The 24160-nt window shown below is 41.5% G+C and overlaps 2 long non-coding RNA genes across 7 annotated transcripts in view; one reads left to right on the forward strand and one right to left on the reverse strand.

Moving 5' to 3' along the window:
• Positions 1 to 27: 27 nt before the first annotated feature.
• Positions 28 to 17741, forward strand: LOC139358215 (uncharacterized). Of its 6 annotated transcripts, XR_011612848.1 has the most exons (6): positions 28 to 128; positions 9655 to 9812; positions 10530 to 10734; positions 12144 to 12509; positions 16615 to 16772; positions 17605 to 17741. It is a non-coding gene; the product is annotated as an uncharacterized lncRNA (long non-coding RNA). The 6 variants fall into 6 exon arrangements; XR_011612849.1 differs by lacking the exon at positions 12144 to 12509 and having other exon boundaries at positions 10530 to 10757; XR_011612844.1 differs by lacking the exon at positions 12144 to 12509.
• LOC105484757 (uncharacterized) overlaps positions 15653 to 24160 on the reverse strand; it is an 18783-nt gene continuing 10275 nt past the window's right edge. Inside the window, exons 3-4 of the long non-coding RNA XR_011612851.1 lie at positions 18606 to 18741; positions 15653 to 16318 (exon numbers count right to left, since the gene is read on the reverse strand). This is a non-coding gene — a long non-coding RNA (uncharacterized lncRNA). The remainder of the gene's footprint in view (positions 16319 to 18605; positions 18742 to 24160) is intronic.

The raw sequence follows: 24160 nt of genomic DNA on the forward strand, positions 1-24160 counted from the left end.
TCCCTGAATGGGGGCTGATTACCAACACCCAGTCTCACAGCCAGCACCAGCTCATTGTGGAAGGAGATGGTGAGGAAGATCTAATATCAGCTTCCTATGATTCTGAACTGGATCTAGGGCTGTGGACTGTAAGTGGTCACATTTTTCTCCAAATAAAAGTAGTTTTGGCAGGTCACGATGGCTCACACCTGTAATCCCAGCACTTTGGGAGGCCGAGGCCGGCGGATGACTTGAGGACAGGAGTTAGAAATTAACCTGCCAACATGAGAAAATCCCGTCTCTACTAAAAATACAAAAATTAGCTGGGTGTGGTGGCACACACCTGTAATCCCAGCTACTTGGGAGGATGAGGCAGGAGAATCACTTGAAACTGGGAGGCGGAGGCTGCAGTGAGCTGAGATCATGCCACCGCACTCCAGCTTGGGCAACAGAGTGAGACTCTGTCTCAAAAAACAGAAACAAAAACAAAAAAAATAGTTTTATTGATATTTTTCTCAATTATGAATATAATACATGTTCGATTAAAACATTAAATCAATTACAAGAAAAAAGAGTAAAAATGACTCAAAGCAATGACCTCTTCTTAACATCTGGTGAACATCTTGAATCTGTCAATCAAGGAAAATGACCTAGGCAAGTCTCAGTCATTTTAGGAGGTTTATTTACCCAAAGTTAAGGACACGTGCCTGGGAGACAGGTCTATGCTTTTCACCAAAGATAATTTTGAGGGCTTCAATATTTAAAGGGGAAAGGGCAGGATATAGAGAAATACACAATTTTCATGTGAGGGGGGTAGGGGAAAATAGTCATTAATGCCTTTGGCCAAGTGAATCTGTATTTTTACATAAGATAGCGTAGACAATAGGCAGAGGAAACAATCAGATATGGATTTGTCTCAGGTGGGCAGAGGGATGACTTTGAGTTCTGTCCTATGTCCCCCTCTACCCAGCACCTGGGAAAATAAGCCATCAATTTACATTGCCATGGTGAACTTTTAAAGGAAGCTTTTTAGGGTAAAGATCTTGGGACTCACAAGTGGGCAAAACGTGGGGGAGGTATGTGGCTTTTCATTTCTGTTGCCATTTTACTCAGGAACAAAAATGGCAGGCAGGTTTGCACGCTTCAGTTCCCAGGCTTGACTTTTCTCTTTGGTTTAGTGAGTTTGGAGTCCCAAGATTTATTTTCCTTTCACAAATAAAAATGAGAAGGATGGATGCAAATCAAATATGGCAACAGAGGTCAAGTGACTCAGAAGCTCTCCAACAGTGTCATTTGAGCAACACAACTTCTCAAGTGTGGTGATTTCTCGGGGAGTTCAGGGAAGAAGTAAATCTGTCTCCACAAGTGGACCATTTTCAGTTTTCTTGGGCAATTTCTAATTCTCACTTATTCCAGACATGCTGTCCTTTTCCCCTAAAATTTTCCACCACTCCTCTTTATCTGTTGTCTTCCTTATTGCCCTTAATAATTAATATCCTAAGTCTGTCTTTCCCAGCGCTATTCCTCGCACCCCACCCACCATTCCAAGACTGCTCTGGAAAGCACATACCATTAGCCGCTATCTAAGGAAAAAATGATGGCAATATAATGCGATAATTTTTATAAGTCCAGAATTGCAGTATGCACTTGTAAGACAAGTTCTTTCAAAAGAACTAGATCTGAAAGAAGAATTAATTTTTTTTTCTTGGTAATGATGTTGCTTTAATAAAGTCACATGCCCAGAATATGTTCCAGTTTCTCTCTCCCTTTTCCCTCTTCTTCTTTGGTTCCATATTTTCCATCCTCCGTCTTCTTCTTCTTGATCTTTATCTCCTTCCTATTCTTCTGCTGCTTCTCCTGGTCGCCAAGGAACACTCCTTAAAAGAATGATGTAGAGAGCGCCTGGCACAGCCTCAGCCGCCGGAAGCTGCGTCCCGCGGGGCGCGAGGCTGCCGTGGTGCAGGTGGCAGAGGCTGGGGCGCTGCTCCTCGGAGGGTGCCCGCTGAGACCTACCCTTTGACGCCCCCTCCCTGCGGATTGGGGTCTCCGTCTCAGAGCAAGACTGGGCCCAGCCGCGAGCAGGGTAGGAGGCAGGGTGGATGTGGCAACGACGGTGGTGCGATGGTAGCCCCGGAGGAGCCTGTCCACTTCTTGCATCTGTACAGCCCCTGGTGCAGATTTGGATTCAGAGGTTGGGTATTTAAAGGACATTATCATGGATAAAGAATTCTGGGTATTACAGAGATTTCATAGACAAGTACTGTCAGAAGTTTGAAGACGCAGAAGAGAATAATCACCTGTGGTGCCTTAAAAAAAAATTTTTTTTTTGAGATAAAGTCTCGCTATGTTGCCCAGGCTGGAGTGCCGTGGTGTTATCAGGGCTCACTGCAGCCTTGACCTCCGGGCTCAAGCAAATCCTTCCATGTCAGCCTCCTGAGCAGCTGGGACTACAGGTGCACATGGCTACTTTTTATTTATTTATTTTTTTTAAGGGACCGAATCTCACTATGTTGCACAGGTTGGTATCAAACTCTTGGATTCAAGCAGTCCTTCCACCTCAGCCTCCCAAAGTGTTGGAATTAGAGGCCTGAGTCACCTTGCTTGGCTATGCTGCCAATTTTTAAAAACTTTTATTTTAGGTTCGGGGTACACGTGCAGGTTTGCTATGGAGGTAAATTGCCTGTCATGGGGATTTGGTGTACAGATTATTTTGCCACCCAGGTAATAAGCATAGTATCTAATAGGTAGTTTTTCCATCCTCACCCTCCTCCCTCCCTCTACCCTCAAGTAGGCCCAGGTGTCTGTTGTTCCCTTCTTTGTGTCCATATGTTCTCAATGTTTAGCTCCCACTTGTAAGTGAGAACATGTGGTATTTCATTTTCTGTTTCCGGGTTAGTTCCCTTAGGAAAATGGCCGCCAGCTCCATCCATGTTCTTACAGAGGACACAATCTCGTTCTTCTTTTATGGCTGCAAAATGTTCCATGGGGTACATGTGCCACATTTTCTTTATCTAGTACAACATTGATAGGCATTTAGGTTTATTCCATGTCTTTGCTGTTTTGAATAGTGCTGCCATGAACATATGTGTGCAAAACCCAATAGTGGGATTACTGGGTCAAACAATAATTCTGCTTTGAGTTTTTTGAGAAATTGCCAAACTGCTTTCCATAGTGGCTTAACACTCCCTAACTAATTAACACTTCCACCAACAGTGTATAAGTGTTCCTTTTGCTTTGCAAACTCACCAGAATGTTAATTTCTGACTTTTTAATAGTAGACATTCTGACTGGTGTGAGATGGTATCTCATTGTGGTTTTGATTTGACTCTGATGATTAAGTGATGGTGAGCATTTTTTCATATGCTTCTTGGCCATGTGTATGCCTTCTTCTGAAAAGCGTCCATGTCCTTTGCTTACTTTTTAATGGGGTTGCTTTTTGCTTGTTGATTTATTTAAGTTCCTTATAGATTCTGAATATTAGACCTTTGTTGGACGTGTAGTTTGCAAATATTTTCTTCCCTTCTGTAGGTTGTCTGTTTACTCTGTTGATAGTTTCTTTTACTGTGCAGAAGCTCTTTAGTTTAATTTGGTCCCATTTGTCAATTTTTGTTTTTGTTGCAATGGCCTTTGGCATCTTCATCGTGAAATCTTTGCCAGGTCTTATGTCCAGAATGATATTACCTAGGTTATCTTCCAGTGCTTTTGTAATTTTAGATTTTCCATTTAAGTCTTTAATCCATCTTGAGTTTGTTTTTGCATATGGTGAAAGGAAGGGGTCCAGTTTCAGTCTTCTGCATATGGTCAGCCAGTTATCCCCACACCATTTATTGAATAGGAAGTCCTTTTCCTATCGCTCGTTTTTGTCAACTTTGTGGAAAATCAGATGGTTGTAGGCATGCAGCACTATTTCTTGGCTCTCTACTCTGTTCCATCGGTTTGTGTGTCTGTTTTTGTACCAGTACCATGCTGTTTTGGATATGGTAGCCTTGTATAGTTTGGTAACGTGATGCCTCCAGCTTCTTCTTTTTGGTTAGAATTGCTTTGGCTATTCCACTTCTTTTTTGGCTCCATGTGAATTTTGAAATAGTGTTTTTCTAACTCTGTGAAGAATGTCATTGGTAGTTTGATAGGAATAGCATTGAATCTGTAATTTGCTTTGGGCAGTATGCCATTTTAACAATATTGATTCCTCCTGTTTATGAGCATGGAATAGTTTTCCATTTGTTTGTGTAATCTCTGATTTCTTTGAGCACTGTTTTGTAATTTTCATTGTAAAGATGGTTCACCTCCCTGGCTAGTTGTATTCCTACATATTTTACGCTTTTTGCGGCTGTTGTAAATGGGATGCATGCCGCCTATTTTTAATGAATGTACCTTCTTGGTAGAAAAGTGTAAAAAATTTGTAAAAACAAAACCAAACAAAAACCCCAAACAAACAAACAAAAAAACAATGTTGGTGAGGATGTAGAGAAATTGGAACCCTTATACATTGCTGGTGGAAATGTAAAATGATGTAGCCACTGTGGAAAACAGTTTGGAAGTTCTTCAAAAGTTAAACATAAAGTTAACATATGACCCAGCAATTGTACTCCTAGGTATATACCCAAGAGAAATGAACATATATGTTCATGAAAAACTTTGTACATTTATGTTCATAGCAGTATTATTTAAAAGAGCCAAAACTGAAAACAACCTAAATGTATATCAATTGATAAATGGATAAAGAAAGTGTGATTCCATACAATGCAATATTATTCAGCCACAAAAAGGAAGTGTTGACCCTTACTACAACAGGTATTAACCTTGAAAACATGATGCTGGGTGAATGCCAAACACTAAAGGCCAAACAGTGTACCATTCCATTGATATGAAATGTCCAGAATAGCAAATCTACCAAGATGGAAAGTAGAGTAGTGGTTGCTAGGGGCTTGGGAAATGGGGAAAGGGGAGAGTTTGATCATTGGTCTAGGGTTCCTTTTTGGTGTGATTAAAATGTTCTGGAATTAGATACTGGTGATCGTTGCACAACTTTGTGAATATGTGAAAAAAAAACCTCACTGAATTGTACTTTTAAGGGATTGCTCTTATGATGCATGAATCATGTCCCTATTTTAAAAAGAACTCTAAAGTCCTAGAAAAAAAAAAGAAATAAAATTATCTGGCTGTCCTGGGACTGCTATTTCTCCTAAAATATCTTCTTGTATTCAGTAACCCTACTACTTCTCTGAGTAGACACCTGCCCAGGTGCTTCTGAGTCAGATTTCTGTGGGATGAATTGATGTTGAGCATTCTCCCTGGGATCCCCTTCCCCTAGCATTCATGTTGGTGTGTCAACAACATCACACAACATCACACACCCTCTCCATTCCAAATACCACAGACAGGATTTACACAAATCATCTGTGTGAATGTTACCAGTGGAAGGGATACAAGTTACCAGCGGTGAATCTATAAGGGTGTGCAGCAACTTCAAGAATTCGACTGAGGGGCAGAAGTCAGAAAAAGAGGCTGAGGCAAGTTGCAGAGGAGGAGTGGAAGTTTATTAAAAAGCTTTAGAGCAGGAAAGAAAGGAAAGTACATTTGGAAAAGACCCAAGTGGGCACTGAGAAGGTCAAGTGCAGCGTTTAACCTGGATCCTAGGACTTCAGAGGCTGGCCTCCTGCTGGTGCCTTGCACCCCTTTCCCATGATTCTTGCCTTAGGCTGGAAAGCCTGCATGAATAATGCCCTCCTTACCCTTGGGAAGTGAGCTCATGCAGTGTGTTTAGGAAGTTGTGTGCATGCCCATCCGAGGCTTTCTTCCCTTTTCTGGTGGTGCACCCCTGGAATGTCATATTCTGCCATTTTGTCTCTTACTGCACATGGCCGGGAATTTGCTTCCTCCTGGTGTCTGCATTCAATTAACACTTTAGTTCTGCATCCTTGGATTTCAACCAACCACAGATCAAAAATATTCAGAAAAGAAAAAATAAAATAAAACAACAATAAAAAATACAAATTAAAAAATACAGTATATAACAACTATTTATATAGCATTTACAATTGTATTAGATATTATAAGTATTCCAGAAATGATTTCAACTATACAGGAGGATGTATGTAGTTATACACAAATACTATGCCATTTTATATCAGGGACTATAGCATCTGCAGATTTTGATATTCTTTGGGTGTCCGGGAACCAATTCCTTGGGGATACCAAGGGATGACTATAATGTGATCATGTAACCAGGAGAGTGCATTAGCTAGGGTGGAGGAAGTCAAAAACCCCGCATTCACACGCTTCGAATATTGTGGGTTTGCTTGCTCAACATCCATTTCAACTTTTCCTAAGGTGCCTCCCTGTTTGCAGAGACTGGAAAACTAAAACCTGCATTTTCAGATTCCTTAGCAGCTAAAGTTCTCATATGATTTAGATATAGGTTTCCACAGTCAGATGGACATGTATGAGATCTGGAAATGGAACATTTGTAAAATGGGGATAATAATAATACCTATCTCATTGAGTTTGATGTGAGAGAGAGATATATAAATACTACATATACATTGTATTCTCTCAGTCTATGTAATATGCTATATATAATATAAACTATATGTAGTATAGTCAAGTAGTAGCATATAGTGAGTATAGGTGTATATATGTATATACAACACATACATATCTAGTCTATACTACATGTAATATATATTTTATAGAGTATAGTGTATATATACTTATCTATACTAGGTATAGTATATATAACCACCATATATAGTATGGTGTACGTTGCATACATATGTGTATGTATACACACACACACAATTATCTCTTGATATCTGTGGAGGATTTTTTCCAGAACCCCCTGTGGATACCAAAATCCACAGATGCTCAAGTCCCTTATATAAAATAGCATAGAATAATACATCCTTGTATATATGCTATGCATATCCTCCTGTATACTTTAATCTCTCAATTACTTATAATACCCAATACAATGCCTACACATCACTTCATCCGTATAGATTCAACATAGCACTTGGCATGCGGTAAATTTTGCTTTTTGGAATTTTGTGGAATTTTTATTTTTCAAATATTTTTGATCTGTGGTCAGTTGAATCCATGGATGTGGAATCCACAGATATGATGGGCTGACTGTCTCTCCCTCTCTGTCTCTCTTTCTCTCTATCTATATATAATAGAGTGCCTGGCCCATAGTAGGCAGCATATATGTTTTAGCTATTATTAGCTATTTTTAAAAATTACATATTTATAAGGTATAGTTTAATGTTTTGATACATTTATGTGTTGTATGCTGACCAAGTCAGGGTATTTTTTGTTTCCATCACCTCATGCAGATCTGCTGGTGATGGAAATCTAAAATGCAGCCAAGCTTGGAAACCACTGGCATTGGGCCTTAATCTTGGTAAGGAACTTGGGCTTGAATGCAATCGGAAGATGCTAAAGGGCTTTAAGCAAGGGAATAATATGACATTTAAAAAATATTTCTGGCCGGGCGCGGTGGCTCAAGCCTGTAATCCCAGCACTTTGGGAGGCCGAGACGGGCGGATCACGAGGTCAGGAGATTGAGACCATCCTGGCTAACACGGCGAAACCCCGTCTCTACTAAAAAATAGAAAAATCTAGCCGGGCGTGGTGGCGGGCGCCTGTAGTCCCAGCTACTCGGGAGGCTGAGGCCGGAGAATGGCGTGAACCCGGGAGGCAGAGCTTGCAGTGAGCCGAGATCTTGCCACTGCACTCCAGCCTGGGCAACAGAGCGAGACTCTGTCTCAAAAAAAAAAAAAAAAAAAAATTTCTAAGAGATAGCTCAGGCTTCAGTGTAAAAAGACAGGAAGTGGGGAAGGAGAAGGAGGAGGAAAAGAGTCAAGTGGTTATAGAAGCCAAGTAGAAGATGATGGTGGTTATGCAGTTTTAATAGAAACAAGAGAAAAACAGCTGGGTTTGCGATATCTTTTGGAAATGGATTTCACCAATAGTACTGATAGACTGGATGTGGGTAGCTGTGATGGTTAATTTTTTTTTTTTTTTTTTTTTTTTTTGAGACGGAGTCTCGCTCTGTCGCTCAGGCTGGAGTGCAGTGGCAAGATCTTGGCTCACTGCAAGCTCCGCCTCCCGGGTTCACACCATTCTCCTGCCTCAGCCTCCCGAATAGCTGGGACTACAGGCACCCGCCACCATGCCCGGCTTATTTTTTTGTATTTTTTAGTAGAGACGGGGTTTCACCATGTTAGCCAGGATGGTCTCAATCTCCTGACCTTGTGATCCGCCCACCTTGGCTTCCCAAAGTGCTGGGATTACAGGCGTGAGCCACCACGCCTGGTCTGTGATGGTTAATTTTAAGTGTCTACTTGACTGGATTAGGAATATACAAAGAGCTGGTAAGGCATTATTTCTGGGTATTCCTGCAAGGGTGTTTCTGGAAGAGATTGATGTTTGAATCAGCTGGCAGTAAGGAAGATCCACCCTCAATGCAAGGGGTGCCTATCCAATTGCTGAGGGCTTGGATACAAAAAGACAGAAGAAAAGATAATTCCCGCTCTTCTTCTGAAGCTGGAACGCCATTCTTCTCCTGCTGTTGAACATCAGAACTCCAGGTTCTCTGGCCTTTGGACTCCAGGACGAGCACCAGCGTTTCCCCAACCCCTGCTCCACACCCTCCAACTCCGAGTTCTCAGGCATTTGGCCTGAGAAAGAGAGTTACATCATTGGCTTACACCTGGTTCTGAGGTTTTTGAACTTGGATTGAGCCATGTTACTGGCTTCTGGTGTTCTCCAGCTTGTAGACAGCCTATCTAGGGACTTCTCAGCCTCCATAATTGTAATCATTTGAGCCAATTCCCATAATAAAACTTCTATCTATCTATCTATCTATCTATCTATCTATCTATCTATCTATCTATCTATCTATCAATCATCTATCTCTATCATCATCATCAATCAATCAATCATCTATCCATCTATCCTACTGGTTTTGTCTCTCTGGAGAACTCTGAATGATAACAGTAGGTTAGACTAGATGAAGTAAATCAAAATCTCTGGGGCATCTCTGACAGCATATGTGTCTCCCAATCACATTTGCATGGGTTCTGCTAGATCACAAGGCTCAAGTGGCAGGATAGTTTGCTCCACAACCTTGACCTTCTGTAAAGATTTTTCTTGCTCCAGGTCTGACTCAGAACTATCATCCTAATGTGTTACTTGGCAAATGGATTGTAGCAGCATGCCCAGAAGTTGAGTATGTTGCCTCTGAAATCCAATAATTTTCACCAAGCATTGGGTGTCTCTTCATGGTGAATGGTACAAGATGCAAAGCAAGGAGACATGTCTAACTTTAGAGGGAATAGCCCAATATGCCCTATACTGCTGGAACCCTAGAAACTTCATGGTGTATCAGGCTCCTGAATTTTCAGGAAGTCTACCTCCTAACTTTTGGTGTCCACATATCTGACCAAGGAATCTAGAGTAGTCACTACTACTTCCTGATCACAGGTCCAGTGAACATAATGTCATCAATTTAGTGGGTCAGTGTGACATTCTGTGCAACATCAGGACAATCAAGGTCCCTGAAAACTATTGTGACAGAAAACAGGAGAAGTGAAATAGCTCTGGGCCAAGGTGTTAAAGTACACTACTTCCTACCTTCTAAATACATACTGTTTTTGATTCTCCTTATGGTAGGAATGAAAAGAAGGCATTTGCCAGATTAGTAGCTGAATTTAGGTGCCAGGGGCTTCACTGATCTACTCCAGTAAAGATTTGCAACTCAAAACTGACTACATTTGCCACAATTGACATCAATATTTAGGATCTGTCTGGCATCTGCACTAGCAAAATGGGTGAGTTCAATGGGGAATTATGGTGGGAATCACACAATTGCACCTATTGATTCTTTTGATGATGTTCCCAATCTCTACATTTCCCCCTGGCATTGCTTTTGGCTTACTGTTTTGGTGAGAGTCGGTTTATTCTGTAATAGCCCTTCCACCATGGGTCAGGGAATCAATGTGGTGTTTATCTCTGCCAGTTCTAAGTATATTTATTTCTTCTGTACAATCTGGGATTTTTCGGGAGAGGGGACAATGAAATATGTGTTTTAGGCTGTGATGGATAGGCTATGAGATGGGCAAGGGAAAAGACACTGTTACCTGACTTTCTTAAACCTCCTCTTTGACCCATGGATGATGGTGGCAGTTTGGGTGTCCAGAATTAATGTTACTTCAGAGCCAATATCCAAGAATTCATAAAAAGTCTGCATATTTCTCTTTCTCTGGTTCATAGTCATCCTGGTAAATTGCTGCAGGTTTTGGAGGGAAGGCTTGGGAAGATTCTTGGTATACTCTTATTAGTCAAATTGTAGGTCCTTCCTCAAAAAGATCTGGCCTCTGTTTCAGTGAAGGGGCTCCCTGAGCTGGCTCAGGGAACTGAGTAAAATGCTATGAATTCTCCCTTCTGCAACTCAAGTATGTGTTTAGCAGACCTAAAATTTTTTTGCGTGTGTCAACAGCCTCTCAGTAAATGACCTAACTGTTTTGTCTCCTTTCTTTCTTTTCTAGAGCCTGTGGATCAGTTAGTCACTGCTACAGATCCCTGTGCATCAAAGCACTCTGATTCTCTGGCTTACTATAGTAAGGGAGCTCACCTAGTGGTTAAATGCTATTACTTGGTCTCTACACTCCAAGATCCCATTATTCTCAATGAGGTCAAAGAACCCAATTCCACTGGGCATTTTTATTGTCATCTCCAGTTTGCAGAAAACAGGTAACACAGAGCTCTTCAATGATGTGAGTGTCCCCACACCAAAATATCTGTAAATGTCTTGGTGAAGGGGTCCTCTGGACCCTCCTTGGAAGCATGGTTCCAGCATTCCCTATATCCCTGAGCCTTTAGACTCCGTTTTCTATGGCATGCCTAGTAAACTCAAGTATTCTGATCTCATTAACTATAAACCATCATCAAATCCAGGCTTCTGTGAACACCTCCATTAGTTGTAGACCATGAATGTAGGCATTATTAATATGTTGGCTCTCTAATGCTCAGATGAGTACATTTAATCTTGAATTCCAGGTTAATGTATCTATGTCAATGAATTCAGCTGGATAGAGCCTTACATTCCTTCTCCCTAAGAGTCCACTCCTGTATCTGCTGTCTGGGCTCCTGCCAATACAGATTGGTGAGGGATCTTAATTCTTTGAGTTTATAGGCCATTTCCTTCTGGAGCAGGCCTTGTACCATGTGGCCTTATGGGCCTAGAGACAATGAGATGTGCAGAAGAGGACTGGTTTCTTTATATAGCAGTAGACTGCTTATTCTAGAAAGTGAGGCTTAGAGGAATTTGGAGGTTTAAATCTCATCCATGTCTGCCAGAATGTTCCCATCTTAAGTCTCAGGGTCCACTCCTTCCTCACCAGTGCACTTATCTTAGATTGAGAGAGGGTTGATCATTTCCTTGGCACTGCCAACTTGGCAAGCCTTGTAGATAGTCCCTGGATCTGGTTTTCAGTCATAAGTGCCCTGTGACTTCAGGACTCCTTCAAAATTGCCTTTTTTTTTTTTTTTTAGACGGAGTCTCGCTCTGTGGCCCAGGCTGGAGTGCAGTGGAGCGATCTCGGCTCACTGCAAGCTCTGCCTCTCGGGTTCATGCTATTCTCCTGCCTCAGCCTCCCGAGTAGCTGGGACTACAGGTGCCCGCCACCACGCCCGGCTAATGTTTTTGTATTTTTAGTAAAGACAGGGTTTCACCGTGTTAGCCAGGATGGTCTTGATCTCCTGACCTTGTGATCCGCCTGCCTCAGCCTCCCAAAGTGCTGGGATTACAGGCATGAGCCACCGTGCCTGGCCAAAAAAAATTGCCATTTTTAAATTGTACTTTTCACAGCCAAGTGACTCTATAATCTTTGTAATTGCTATTGTTTCCATAGAGACTAAAGGCCACAGCCCCTTGATTCCTATGGCCTCACCCTCCACCTGAAATTTTTTTTTTTTTTTTTTGAGACAGGTTATTGCTCTGTTGCCCAGGCTAGAGAGTAGTGGTATGATCATGGCTCATTGCAGCTTTGAACTCCTGGACTCAAGCAGTCCTTCTACCTCAGCCTCTCAAGGAGCTGGGACTACAGGTGTGTGCCACTACACTTGATTAATTAAATTTTTTTTTTTTTTTTTTTTTGTAGAGACAGGATCTCACTGTGTTACCCAGGCTGGTCTCAAACTCCTGGCCTCAAGCAATCCTCCTGCCTCAGCCTCCCAAAGTGCTGGAATTATAGGCATGAGCCACCATACCCAGCCACCTGAACTTCATCTAGTGCTACTTACCACTGAAGATAATTTGAGTAATCATGATGCTGCCATTTGCCAAGATTATCCATGCTCCACTCCCCATCATTAAGAAAGTTATTCTCATGATGAACCGAGTAAATTTAGTTCCAGAATCCTGATCTGAGAACTAGTTTCCTGGAGCCACTGCTGCTAGCAACTACAGTTTAGTCCAGTACTGTCCAATAGAAATACGTGAGCCACGAATGCTTTTTGCCGCTTAGGTAATTAAAAATATTTCTAATAGCCAGATAAAATAATGAGATAAAATTAATTTTAATAATACATTTAATTAATCCAATAGATTCAAAATATGATCTCAATATGTAATCAATATAAAACATTATTAATGAAATATGTTTGTTCTTTTTCATATTAAATCTTTCAGCTGTGCATTTTAGACATATAACACATCTTAATTTCTTTTTTTTTTTTTTTTTTTTTTTTTTTGAGACAGAGTCTCGCTCTGCCGCCCAGGCTGGAGTGCAGTGGCCGGATCTCAGCTCACTGCAAGCTCCGCCTCCCGGGTTCACGCCATTCTCCTGCCTCAGCCTCCCGAGTAGTTGGGACTACAGGCGCCTGCCACCGCGCCCGGCTAGTTTTTTGTATTTTTTAGTAGAGATGGGGTTTCACCGTGTTAGCCAGGATGGTCTCGATCTCCTGGCCTCGTGATCCGCCCGTCTCGGCCTCCCAAAGTGCTGGGATTACAGGCTTGAGCCACCGCGCCCGGCCAACACATCTTAATTTCATCTAGCTTCATTTCAAGTGCTCAATAGCTGCATATAGCTACCATATTAGACAGTGCAGATTTAGTGAGATGGTTATTAGATAAAGGTTTAATAACAGAACTATTTACACAGATGAAGGTAGTGGGGAGAAACTGGGGGCTAGTAACAGAATTGCCACTACCCCTCAGCCTCCAGCACCACGATACACCCCAGCTCACGTTCTGAGGAAGCTTGGAACACGGACTGCAGGGTGTCCAAGAGGTAGCTCCCACGAGGATGCTGCATTGAGGCAATCCCCATGGTCAGCAGTCTTGGGGGAGAGATGAGGCACATGAGCACTTCAGGCTGGTGAAGAATTCCTAGGACTCTCCTCCCAGGTCTTCCCCTTGTGCCGATCCCAGTGACAATTCACATTCCTTTTCCTGGGGCATGTAGTCCAGATGGGAGATTAATATCTGATCAGAAATTGTGATGTGGGCCGGGTGCGGTGGCTCACACCTGTAATCCCAGCACTTTGGGAGGCCGAGGTGGGTGAATCATGAGGTCAGGAGATCGAGACCATCCTGGCTAACATGGTGAAACCCCATCTCTACTAAAAATACAAAAAAATTAGCTAGGTGTGGTGGCGGGCGCCTGTAGTCCCAGCTACTCGGGAGGCTGAGGCAGGAGAATCGCGTGAACCCGGGAGATGGAGCTCGCAGTGAGCCAAGACTGCGCCAGCCCGGGCAATAGAGCAAGTCTCCGTCTGGCGGGGGTGGGGGGGGGGGAAGAAATTGTGATGTGGTTTTATTTAGTCAAAGTATTGGGGTCAATACTTTGGAAGGCTGTTGGGGAAGCTTTGTGAAGGGCAAGGCTCTCTCTCATGGGCAAGGGTGCCGGGTACCAAAGGCAAATTTGCTGACTTGGCAAAATATCTTAGCCTGGCCTTGACCTTCAATTATCTCAGCTACCACAGGTCAACCTGTGGATTAGAGGATCTCTGGAAATCTATGTAAACCCAAGAGTCCAGCAGTCTAGTGCACTGAGACCCAAAGTCCACAAGTTGCCCTCTACCCAATACCTTTTCCCACTGCTCCCTCTGGCTCCTCTCCCTTCCTGTCTTCCCCTCCCTAGGGGCCTACCGTGACTGAGCTTCACTATGGAACAGCTCCTTCCTGGGGTCACTATGGCCTTTCTGTCCTGTTGGTGATTCAAGGGGTGACCGAGGGGAGGAAAACACACCAAATTCCACAGCATGGCCCTGCCTCAGAGCACACTCTTTCCTTGCCACATGCGGGTCGCTTACCTTTTTGACCCTCCTTCCCTTTTCTGGCTAAAATACTCTGTCTGGTCCTCTCCCAGTCAGACCACTCCCTCCCAGGTACTCACTCTTTTCCTGGGGAGGGGCTCCAGCCAGGAATTGGTAGCTGGCATGCTGGAGAAGAGGGGAGTCTCTCTGCATCTCCTTGAAGGTTCACAGATGGTTCTTACTTTCGTAGTTGATTTGTTTGACAGCTATTTGCCAAGCTATGTCCTCCTTTTCCTTCTGAGGATAAGATATATCAGTCCTGAGGTTCACCCCCAGATTCTCTGGAGACAATTGAGGAGCAGATCTCCCTTTTAGGACAGGTTGGGCAAGCCCCAGCTTCCTGTGCCCAGGGAAGCCGAGTGTGGGTCTCAGGTAACCGCTCTCCCCACCTCATCATGAGAACATGCAAGGCTTTCCAGCACCAGCCATGGGTCCTGAGTTGGGAAGTGGGGCTCCCAGGTTTGTGTGGAGTGCCTGCGGGAAGGGCCAAGGCTTGTGTGGAGAAAGCACTTGCCTGACCCCACCGTTGTCAGGCTGGCCAGTGTTGTCTACCTCGGCTTAGGCCTGGGCTAGGTTCTGTGAGATGTGCTGGTGCCCAGTGCCTGGCCCTGTCCTCAAGGAACATAGGCCCCAGTGCCTCAATTCTAGAGTCCTTTCTTTTGCTCAAATCTGACCACGCACACATTTCTGAACCACTCCCCACACCTGCCCTGTGCTTAGCTCCAGTTGGTCTGAGGTGTTTTATGAAAAATGTGGATTTCGAAGCCTGGCCAGGAATTGTGTGGGGTTTGGTCTTCTCACTTGCAGATGTTGTCCACTTAGGGAGGCTATTTCCAATCCTTCATGTGAGAAATAGGAAAAATAACATCTCCATGCTAGGTTCTGGTCGGGAAGTGGCCAGCACCCAGGTCCTCATCGCCTGCTGGTCCTGCCAGTCAGCCTGGTAGGATATGCACTGCCCTCTCCACACCTGGAGTCCCCTTTCTTCCTCCCTGCTCCTAGTCAAATCCCACTGATATATCAGGGGACAGTGGAAAGTGGCTGTTTTAAATTCAGGAATTTAGAAAGTAACTGTGAATCAAGCTGATAGTGTTGGTTTTGAATGCTTTTTTCAATAATACAGAAGTCCTTTGCAGAGTTTTTGAGGGAAAGCTATAGGAAGTCTCTATCACTCCTATTCCATACCCCTCTGGCAAGCAGGTTTCTTAGTAACCACAAATCAGGCATCTAATCGTCAGTTGTCTCCTATGTCTGGTACTACTCTGTTTTACCCTGGAAATGTCCCTTTTCTTCATCTATACTTCTCTACTGTCACCATTGATGGTTATAACAAATTACTCATTTATTTCTTTCATGGGTTAGCAATTTACAGAAAGTGAATTGCCTTTTTTTTTTTTTTTTTTTGAGACAGGGTTTTACTGTGTTGCCCAGGATGGAGTGCACTGGTGTGATCTTGGCTCACTGCAACCTCTCCCTCCTGGGCTAAAGCCATCCTCCTACCACAGTCTCCCAAGTAGCTGGGACTACAGGTGTGCACCACCATGCCTGGCTAATTTTTTGTATTTTTAGTAGAGACGGGGTTTCACCACATTAGCCAGACTGGTCTCAAAAACTCCTGATCTGACCACCTCGGTCTCCCAAATTGCTGGAATTATAGGCGTGAGCAACTGTGCCCAGCCATCTTTTCTTAAGGAAAACAAAACAAAATTATTTCACTTCCATTTATGTTTATAAAAAAAAATTATTCTGTCTTTACTTCTCTTTTCTAAGAACATTTACAGTGATTCTAGAGTTTCTCACATAGATGGAGCCTAAATGTTGACTTTTATTTAGCTATTTTCCTATTTAATAATTGAAAATGGGTTCCACTATCAGGTTCTGGTACTCACCAACAGAAGTTTACATTCAGCATTTTGGATTTTCTCATGGAGGAAGAAGCTCAAGAGGAATAAGGATATAATTGCTGTAACATATTTCCCAAAGCAATGGTGCATGCTGCCAGGGGTTGGATGTAGCTCTGCAGAGAAATGTTGGCAGCACATGGATCTTAAGTACCTCCTCCTCAGAGAAGCACACCAGCGCCATTTTCTTACCCTTTCCCCTTCTGTTCCTACTTCAAGGTATCACTGGCTTATTCTTTCCTGAGCTTTCTCCTTCTGCCTACTAACACCTCTCACCCCAAATTTTTGTTATCTAAAAACGGCAAAAATTGTCATCTAAATGGCCTTTTAAAAGGCCAAGGAGCTTGATTCTATTTATTCTTTACAATCTGTACCTTCCTCATCGGTTTTCAGATGTATTCTTATTTTCTAGTTTTTTAGAACAGGAAGTTAACTAAAGATGCCTTTATTCATCTGCTTAAGCCAAGGATACGTCTTAGGAGGACCATGCAATAGAACGGAAGAACCCTCTTGGAGTAGGGATCCAACCAGAAGAGTTGTTGTACCAAAGAAAGGAAACCAAAATAGAAGGTAAAGGGCCCAAGTATGATCCTTTCAAATCCCACATCTCCGCTAAACCTCTCCTCTCCTGACTCCCAGCCATTATGCTGACTGATTCCTCAAGGCTTACCCTTCCAAACTCATGTTTGGTTGGGGCAGTAGAATTTTTGTAGGAACTTCTACCTCACAGTCAAGTAAAAAATCGGTATTTGAGTATAAGCCCTTCATTGCATGTGCCACATTTCCAAGGCAAATATTGAGGTAGCAAGGAAAATGGAAACTAACTGGAAGTTTCTAACCATGTGAAAATTCTCACAATAATCAGAGCAGTATGTCCACTGGTCTGGCTCTTGGATCACACACTGACAAATATAATTTGAAGTTCCTCTGAAAGCGGGGATTTTTCTGAAACTAAAAATAGAACAACCTTAGTGTCTGAAGGGCAGGGCTCTGACTGCACAGAGTAGGTGAAGACACTGAATGTCTCCTATAAGACAGCCAAGCCTGGTCAACACTCCCAGAAGACACTACCTAGCAACCACTGTTCTTTCTGAATGGGGAGCAGGCAGCTCACCATCTCCCCCATCATTTGTAAGTGAAGGTTAGATTTTGATGGTGAGAAATGTTAACACCAGCTTTCTAGCTGTGGTAACTACAGAAACTCTCTTTAAATATTCCATTTGCTCCTCTATTCCTGGCCCCCTTGCAGTTAGGTGAGGCCACAATACTAACTCTAGTCAATGAAAAATGAGTGGAAATTAGTATGTGTCCTTTCTGGGGTAAGACAGTAAAAAACCTCCATGAAATTCTCCATTTTTTTCTCTTCCCTTACTCTGGTGACTACGTTGGCTATGCATTCCAGATGGCATAGCTGCAACACAGTGGAGCATCTGTCAGCCTAGTTCCCTGAGTGACTATATGGAGCAGAGTCAACACTCCTTCCTTAAATCTGGATGAGACATGTAATTTGGGGGAGAAATAAACTTTTATTGTCTTTAACCACTGAGATTTGGGGTTGTTTGTGACCACAGCATAACTTAACCATTCTGATTTAATCCAGTATTTTAGAAATTGTTTAGAATGCAATTCTATCACTTTGAATTACATTGGCAGGTTTCGAATAACACCTTCAACAACTTAGAAAGCCCTCATGGAGAATTGTAAAGAAGAGCTACAGGGAGGTGATGAGTCTTTCTTCATTACTCTCATTCCACATCCCCTTTCCATATTACTCTCTTTCCACATCCCCTTTCCAGGTTAAGATCAGGCCCTACGGGTTAGTAGATCTCTTAGTTACCACAAATTGGTCATTAAACCTCTTTTCTTTCCTAGCCCCCTTGATGTTAATGTTTGACCCAAAAAATTTCCATATTCTTCCTCTGCTCTTCTTCAGTTTTATCACTGACATCATCCCACTTTTCCCCTGGCCTTGTGGAATTTTACTGTATTTGTGCATGGCCCAGTAGTCTTGACTTGAGGAAACTCATATGCAGATTTCTGGAGTTCTTTTTCCTGCATAGTTCTCTCTTTCCTGGAATTCTGCTCTGTAATGTCTGTGGTTCAGAAATTACCTCAATGCAGAAAGCCAGGGGAACTGTAGGCTTACTTTGTGTCTGTCCTTTCTCCCTTGGGTTACTTGTTGTTCAATGTCCGAAGGCATTTTTTTCTTATATTTTAACCAATTTTCTAGTTGTTTATAATAGGAAGTTTAACACCAGTTCTAATTATCCCATAAAGATCCTAAATTCAACTTTTAAATCTAAAAAAGTCTACAATTATAGATGAGCTTTACTTAGTGATAGTATTATTTTGCTAAAGGCACATGTACAAAACTATAGCATTATGCTGTGGGTCATGACTCACTTGAGACTGAGATAAATAAGCATCTTTTTCCTCTTCCTCTTCTAATTTTCCTTCTCCTACCCCTTCCTCCTTTTTCTCCTTAGTCTTTAAAAAAAGTTTCCTCATCTTCTTTCTTTTCTCTCAACCAAAATGCCTCCTTTAAAACAATTTATATACAAGTAAAAATGAGCATAAAATTTCCAGTATAAAACACAATTATTAGTCTAAGAGCTAGCATTATTGTAACTTTGGTTTGAGACTCCACATCTTGTTTTCTACATCATTTTAAAGAACTAATACATTAAAAAAAAAATTATTAGTCTATGTTTTTGGACACACAATGTACAAAGATATTTTATGATATCAATAGCTGAAAGGGGTGGGGAGCCAACAGTATAGGAGCAGAATTTTTGTATCTATTGAAGTTAAGCTGGTATAAATTCAAATTAGGTGTCATAACTTCAGGATGTGAAGTGTAAAATCCCCATGGCAACCTTAAATAAAATGGTTATAGAATATACACAAAACGGAATGAGAAGAAAATTAACCATTTTCTGTGGGAAAAGAGAGATCAGACTGTTACTGTGTCTATATAGAAAGAAGTAGACATAAGAGACTCCATTTTGTTCTGTATTTGAGATGCTGTTAATCTGTGACCTTACCCCCAACCTTGTCCTTGCAAGAGACATGTGCTGTGGTGACTCAAGGTTTAACGGATTTTGGGCTGTGCAGGGTGTGCTTTGTTAAACAAGTGCCTGAAGGCAGTATGCTTCTGAAAAGTCATCACCATTCTCTTAATTTCAAGTACCCAGGGACACATACACTGCCGAAGGTCGCAGGGACCTCTGCCTAGGAAAGCTAGGTATTGTCCAAGGTTTCTCCCCATGTGATAGTCTGAAATACGGCCTCGTGGGAAGGGAAAGACCTAATTGTCCCCCAGCCTGACACCCGTGAAGGGTCTGTGCTGAGGAGGACTAGTATAAGAGGAAAGACGGCCTCTTTGCAGTTGAGATAGAGAAAAGCATCTGTCTCCTGCCCGTCCCTGGGCAATGGAACATCTAGGTGTAAAACCCAATTGTGTGTTCTGTTTACTGAGGAGAAAATCACCTTAGGGCTGAAGGTGGGACGTGCTAGCAGCAATGCTGCTCTTTATGCACTAAAAAGGTTTATGGAGATGTTTACATATGCATATCAAGGCACAGCACTTTTCCTTAAACTTATTCATTCACAGAGATCTTTATTCATATGTCTTACCGCTGACCTTCTCCCTACGATGATCCTATTATCCTGCCACTTCCCTTTTTCTAAGATGGTAAAGATAATGATCAATAAATACTGAGGGAACTCAGAGATCGGTGCTGGCGCGGGTCCTCTGTATGCTGAGCGCCGGTCCCCTGGGCCCACTCTTTCTTTCTCTATGCTTTGTCTCTGTGTCTCATTTCTTTTCTCAAGTCTCTCATTCCACCTAACGAGAAACGCTCACAGGTGTGGAGGGGCAGGCCACCCCTTCACTAGTCTACTTCTATGAGAGTGACTACTGAGGTACCCCACTCGACATACTAAAATTTTGTCATAGCTTATTAAGGAACTATATTCTAGGACTTCCCTTTAGAAAAGAAAGAAGGAGTCACAGAAGGAAATTGGAAAATACTTAGAGATAAATGAAAATGAAAATACAACATACCAAAACTTAGAGGATGCAACAAAAGCCATGTGGAGGGGTTCATTTATAGCTATAAATTCTCATATTTAAAAAGAAGATCTCAAATCAACAACCTTACAGTTTCAAGAACTAGAAAAAGAATAACAAAATTCAAAGCTAGCAGAAGGAAGGAACTAATAAAGATAAAAGGAGAGATAAACAAAATAGAGAACGGAAAAATAATAAAGAAAATACGATGATTCACACCTGTAATCCCAGCACTTTGGGAGGCCGAGATGGGTGGATCACTTGAGGCCAGGTCAAGACCAGCCTGGCCAATGTAGTGAAACTCTGTCTCCGCAAAAAATGCAAAAATTAGCCAGGCATGGTGGTGCATATCCATAATCCCAGCTACTTGGGAGGCTGAGGTGAAGGGATCGCTTGAACCCGGGAGGCAGAGTTTGCAGTGAGCTGAGATTGCACCACTGCATTCCAGCCTGGGTGACAGAGCAAGATTCTGTCTCAAAGAAAAAGAAAATAAAGTAATTCAAAAGTTGTTTTTTGAAGAGACCAACAAAATTGAGAAATCTTTAGCTAGACTGAGTAAGAATAAAAGGAGAGAAGACTAAAGTACTAAAATCGGAAATGAAAGTGGGACATAACTATTGATTCACAGAAATAAAAAGGATTATAAGAAAGTATTATGAACAATTGTTTGCCAACAAATTGGATATCCCAGATTAAATGGACAAACTCCTAGAAACACAAAACCTACCAAGACTGGATCATTAAAAAATAGAAACTATGAGTTGACTTATAATTAGTAAGATCTAACCAGTAATAAAAAAATCTCCTGACAAAGAAAGCCCAGGATCTGATGGCTTCTCTGGTGAATTCTACCAAACACTTAAAGAACTAACATGAATCCTCAAGCTGTTCCAAAAAATTTAAGAGGAGGAAACACTCCCTAGTTCATCCTGTGAGGCCGGCTGGTTTTTTGTGCCCTGATACCAAAGCTAGCAAAGGTACAATAAGGAAACTACAGATCAATATCCCTTTTGAACATTCATGTAAAAATCCTCAACAAAATACTAGCCAAAAGAATTAAGCAGCATCTTAAGGATTATACACCATGATCAAGGGGGATTTATTCCTGGGTGTAATAATGGATTAACATATGAAAACCAATGTAATACACCATATTAACATAACGAAGGGGAAGAAAACCACAGAATTATCTCAACTGATGCAGAAAAAGCATTTGACAAAATTCAACACACTTTCATTAGAAAAACATTCAACAACCTGGGAATAGAAGACAATTACCACAACATAATAAAAGTCATATATAAAAAATTCACAGTGAACATGAGACTCAATGTAAAAGGCTAAAAACTTTTCCTGTAAGATCAGGTACAAGGCAAGGATGCCCGCTTTTGCCACTTCTACTCAACGTAGTACTGGAAATTCTAGCCAGAGCAATTAGGCAAAAAGAAAGACAGAAAAAAATCCAAATTTGAAAAGAAGAGCAAAATTTTCTCTGTTTGAAGATGATATGATCTTGTATGTACAAAGTCCTAAAGATTCTACCAAAAAAACCTGTTAGAATTATTAAACTAATTCAGCAAATTAGCAGGATACAAAATCAACACAAAAACATCAGTTGAATTTGTATTTAGCAATAAACAGAATAAACAGTCTGAAAAGGAAATTAAGGAAAAAGAAATCTATTTATAATACCATCAAAGAGAATAAAGTCCTTAGGAATTCACTTAGCCAAGGATGTGACTTGTACAATGAAAACTAGAAAATATTGCCAAGGAAATTAAAGAAAGCATAAATAAATGGAAAGCCATCCTATGTTCATTGATTGGAACACTTAATATTGTTAAGATGTTAATACTTTCAAAGTGATCTATAGATTCAATGCAATACCTATCAAAATCCCAATGATGTCTTTTGCAGAAATAGAAAAATCCTTCCTAAAAATTCGTATGGAATTTGCCTTGAGTAGGTAAAACAGTCTTGAAAAAGAAGAGCAAATTTGGAGGACTCACACTTCCTTATTTCAAAACTAACTATAAAGCTACAGTAATCAAAATGTGTGGTATTGGCATAAAGGAAGACATATAGACTAATGGAATAGAAAAGAAAGCCCAGAAATAAACTCTAACATATAGTCAAATGATTTTTGATAAGAGAGCCAAGACCATTCAATGGGAAAAGGACAGTCTTTTCAACAAATGGTGCTGAGAAAGTTGGATATGCAAGTGCATAAGAATGAAGTTGGATCCTTACCTTACATTACATACAAAAATTAAATTGACATAGATGAAAGACAAACTTGAGAGCGAAAACTATAAAACTCTTAGAAGAAAACATAGGCAAAAGCTTCACAGTATTGGATTTGGCAATGAATTTTTGGATATGACACCAAAGGGGCTGGCAACAAAAGAAAGAATAGACAATTTATACTTTATGAAAATTAAAAGCTTTTGTGCATCAAAAACACTATCAACAGAGTAAAAGGGCAACCCACAAAGTTGGAGAAAATATTTGAAAATCACACATCTTTTTTTTTTGACAGGATCTTTCTGTGCCAACCAGGCTGAAGGGCAGTGGCACAATCACAGCTTATTGCAGCCTCAACCTACTGGGCTCAAGTAATCCTCACCTCAGCCTCCCGAGTAGCTGGGACCACAGGCTTGCACCACCACATCTGGTTAATTTTTAAATTTTTTGTAAAGACAAGGTCTTGCTATGTTGTCCAGGCTGGTCTTGAACTCCTGGGCTCAAGCAATCCTCTTGCCTCAGTCTCCCAAAGTGCTGGGATTACCGGCATGAGCCCCACATCCAGCCCAAATCATGTATCTTATAAGGGATTAGTATCCAGTTTATATAGAGAACTCCAAACACTCAACAGCAGCAGCAACAACAAAAAAACCTGATTCAAAAATGGGCAAAAGGAGTTGAATAGACATTTCTCCAAAGAAGATATATAAACGGCCAATAAGCACATGAAAAGATGCTCAACATCACTGATCATCAGGGGAGTGCAAATCAAAACCACAGTGAGATTCCATCCTACACATATTAGGATGGCTATTATTAAAAAGAAACAGGAAATAACAAGTGTTGGCTAGGATGAACAAAAGTTGAAGTCCTTGTGCACTGTTTGTGGAAATGTAAAATGGTGCAGCTGCTGTGGAAAACTGTATGGTGCTTCCTCAAAAAATTAGAAATAGAATTGCCACATGATCCAGTAATTCCACTGCTGGATATACACCAAAAGAACTGAAAGCAGGGTCTTGAAATAATATCTGTGGATCCATATTTACAGCAGTATTATTCACATTAGTAACTCAAATGTCCCTCAACAGATGAATGGAAAAACACAATGTGGTGCGTACATAAAATAGAACATTATTTAGCAAGAAAAAAAGATGAAGTTCTGATTCACGTTACAGCATGAATGAAACTTGAAAATTCCCAGAGATCTCAGCTAATTATAGTAACTGCAAGTAGAGTGTTTATAGCTAGCAATGGAGCTCCTTTTTTTTTTTTTTAATCCTACAGAGCTCCTATGTTACCCAGGAGAAAGGAATAGAACAGGTATTCCCTGATAGAGGAGATAGTATAAAGATCCTAAGGGTTAGACTTGGGTCTCACCCCCAAAATTGACTGGATCATGAGGTGTGGGATTATGAAGCTGAGGAAGATTGTGTTCACCCCCCAACTCGTTCTGATCTGCCCTTGGGACGTGGTACTTGATCAAACCTCTTCAATTAATAGCAACTCCTTCTTACCTGGCCCCATTGCATACTAAACCTTGGCCGTGCCCCTTATAAATTAGCAATGTGATTCCCAAACTTTGTAAGGCTAATAATTTGCAAAAGCAAAAACAGCATTTATCTGGACTGATGCCCATCTTAAA

This window comes from Macaca nemestrina, chromosome 1, assembly GCF_043159975.1.
Source record: "Macaca nemestrina isolate mMacNem1 chromosome 1, mMacNem.hap1, whole genome shotgun sequence".
NCBI classification, from domain to species: Eukaryota; Metazoa; Chordata; class Mammalia; order Primates; family Cercopithecidae; genus Macaca; species Macaca nemestrina.